The 3,082-nt window shown below is 40.7% G+C and overlaps 1 long non-coding RNA gene across 1 annotated transcript; it reads left to right on the top strand.

Annotated features, from left to right (window-relative positions):
- Positions 1 to 2,019: 2,019 nt before the first annotated feature.
- On the top strand, positions 2,020 to 2,803 carry LOC144994971 (uncharacterized). Its single transcript, XR_013658708.1, has 2 exons — positions 2,020 to 2,540; positions 2,616 to 2,803. It is a non-coding gene; the product is annotated as an uncharacterized LOC144994971 (long non-coding RNA).
- The last annotated feature ends 279 nt before the right edge of the window (positions 2,804 to 3,082 follow it).

Raw genomic sequence — 3,082 nt, forward strand, 5'->3', positions numbered from 1 at the left:
TAGGCTGCTTTGTCATACGATAGCTCCTGCTATGCTACTACTAGCGCCGCCGCAGAGCTCTTTGATGTATGCCGGCATTTGGGCAACTGGCTGGTCGGTTGACAGACAGCTGATATGGTAGTTTAGGGTCGAACAGGAATAATAATATTCAGGACTTGTCTTTTATTAACTTTAGCAGTCAGTCGCTTTACATTTGAAGGCTATAAGGATACATGCTAACTGACTAGCCGATCATTGATCCTGTTATTCATTTACGTCATAGATTTACAGCAGATACCTTCACATTTCTGTCTGTGTGTGTCTCATTACATTGCATTGAAGACACGGAGGATGTTTAGAGAACAGATTTATTTATTTCAAAAAGCACAAAAGCATCCATCGTATTCACGTTCATTCACATGATGATGATCTGGGGCCCTCAGTCATCTTGCTGCAAAAGCCGCTTCCTGCCGCTACTTCCGTGTCTCTGTGAGCATTCAATAGGGGTAAAAATAAAAGCAAGAATGGTCGATCTGTGATTGTCTGGATGAAAATCTGAAAAATATCATATTAAGCTGGCTACTTCGCCTAAAGCACTTACCTTTAGCTTGTAGCATAACAACAATAGCAGTACGTCACGTTTCCCAGAATGCTTTGCTGCCAATCATTGGCCAATCACCGTGTCCCTGTGACCAAGGTCTAACAACAAGACCAATGATTGGCCGCAAATAAATCTGTTCTCTAAACATCCTGCGTGTCTTCAATGCAATGTAATGAGACACACAGACAGAAATGTGAAGGTATCTGCTGTAAATCTATGACGTAAATTAATAACAGGAAATGATCGGCTAGTCAGTTATCATGTAGCATAATAGCCTTCGAATGTAAAGCGACTGACTGCTAAAGTTAATAAAAGACAAGTCCTGAATATTATTATTCCTGTTCGACCCTAAACTACCATATCAGCTGTCTGTCAACCGACCAGCCAGTTGCCCAAATGCCGGCATACATCAAAGAGCTCTGCGGCGGCGCTAGTAGTAGCATAGCAGGAGCTATCGTATGACAAAGCAGCCTAGTTATCATAAATCTTTTGATATTTTTCTTATATTCATTGAGACAGTAATAAAGTGATCATTTTTGTTTTTCATGTTCCTTTTTTGAACGAATATGGGTCACAGAGACACGGAAGTCACCGCTGAAAGCGGCTTAGTTTTGCCGGCGTACAGAGAGCATATCCGCGTGAATGACTTATGACGTGAATAATTACTGCGTTCGAACGGATTAATTATTGCGTTCGAACGACATAATTATTGCGTTCGCACGAGTTAATCATTTCGAGGGAACGGAATAGTATTTTGAGGGAACGCAATAGTATCTTGTGGGAACGAAATAGTATCTTGTGGGAACGGAATAGTATTTCGTGCAAACGACATAATAACCTGTGGGAACAAGATATTAATCTGTGGGAACAAGATATATTTTTATATCTTAATGTCAGGACACGGGCTCCGTAGTTTTGCACACTTGAATGACAGTAAATATGTTTCTGCACAGGATCTGAATCCTGATATTGATGGCTGGCTGAAGTTTGAGGAGAGAACAAAAATAATAATAATAATGGATTGGATTTATCTGCGCTTTTCAAAACACTCAAAGTGCTTACATTGTGTCTTGCTTGTCCAGCTTTTTTTATGTCTCACTCACACACACCCCCCCTCTAGTAAATCCTCCCATGAAGTTATAATAAAGATGAGATTGTAGTTAACTGCACACTAACATGCACAGGTAAAAACTGCGAATTAGTTTGATCAAGCATGGTTGTCTGTTTATTTGTTTATTTATTTGGAGGCCAATTAGCTTCCACAAATTGGTTGCTAGTCTTCCTGGAGTCCATACGCAAAAAATACATACATTTTACCAATTTCACAAAAACCGAAAATGATTTCACAAAATACAGTGACTAATTCATCATATTTACCTTAAAAGCTTCACACGTTAAAATAAGTTTTAAAAAAAAAATTCATTTTTGTACCAGCATATCAAAACACGTTGTCACGGTGCCTGTCAGTTCACCTCCCCCTCCTACAGCTCTCACCACCTGGCTGATTGGAACCAGCTGACGCTCATCTTCTCATCATCCTGCCGGTCTTCATATGGGAGCTCCTCACCAGTATCCAGCGCCAGTTTGTTATACTCACTCCGGTGCTTATGCCTGGCCTTTTAGTCTCAGCTAAGTTTATCTCGCCTCTATACTTACCACGTCTTTTGCTCACCTTCAGGTTCCTACCTTGGTCACGCTGGTTCCCCCGCTCCACGCCAGTCCCGCCGTCCTCGGCATCCACTCTTCGCACCAAGCTGATCCCGCCGTCCTCGGCGTCCACGCCTCACCTTATTTACCCTTGGTAAAATAAATCTATTTAAAGTCATCCTTGCTGTGAGTTTTCTTCCGGGTTTCAGCATCTGGGTCTGCTACGTCTACGACGTCATGACACACGTAGCAACATATCAACATCAACAACAATCCATTTCATAACAGCAAATCATGCAAATCGTTAGTTATTGTAAGTAGTCCATGTATCTTAGTTTTTAAATCTTTTTGAAATAATATTTGTTACTAATAAGCCTTGTCCTTCCAGACACTTGATTCTATGGAACAGAAAATCTAACCAGCACTGTTCGTCTCATACAGTTGGATCTTGAAAAAAGAACCATCAAATCACCAGAGCTGACCTGACGAATCTGATATTGATGACAATTCCCACTGTATAAAACTTTATTTACCAAATATTGTGTACATTTTTTAAAAATGAAATTGAGCATTGAAGACTGAGTTGTACTTTGTCTTTTACCATCAACCAACCTAAAATGGTGTGCATCTCATTCACATTGGTCCAAAAAGAGCAACCAAGAGCCACCCTGGCAGCTCGATTTTGGTGGCCAACATTGCACACACCTCCGAGCCAAGGCGATTCCTCTGCCCATCTTGGATACTATATGATTTATCTGATCTGTCCAAGAGAGCTGATCATCTAATTTGATGCCCAGAAGCTTGGTTTTAGTCACTTGTTCAACCAAACTATTGTCAATACTCAAATTCAGGTAA

Source organism: Oryzias latipes, chromosome 10 (genome assembly GCF_053564925.1).
Source record: "Oryzias latipes strain Hd-rR chromosome 10, Olatipes_Hd-rR_3.1".
Lineage (NCBI taxonomy): Eukaryota > Metazoa > Chordata > Actinopteri > Beloniformes > Adrianichthyidae > Oryzias > Oryzias latipes.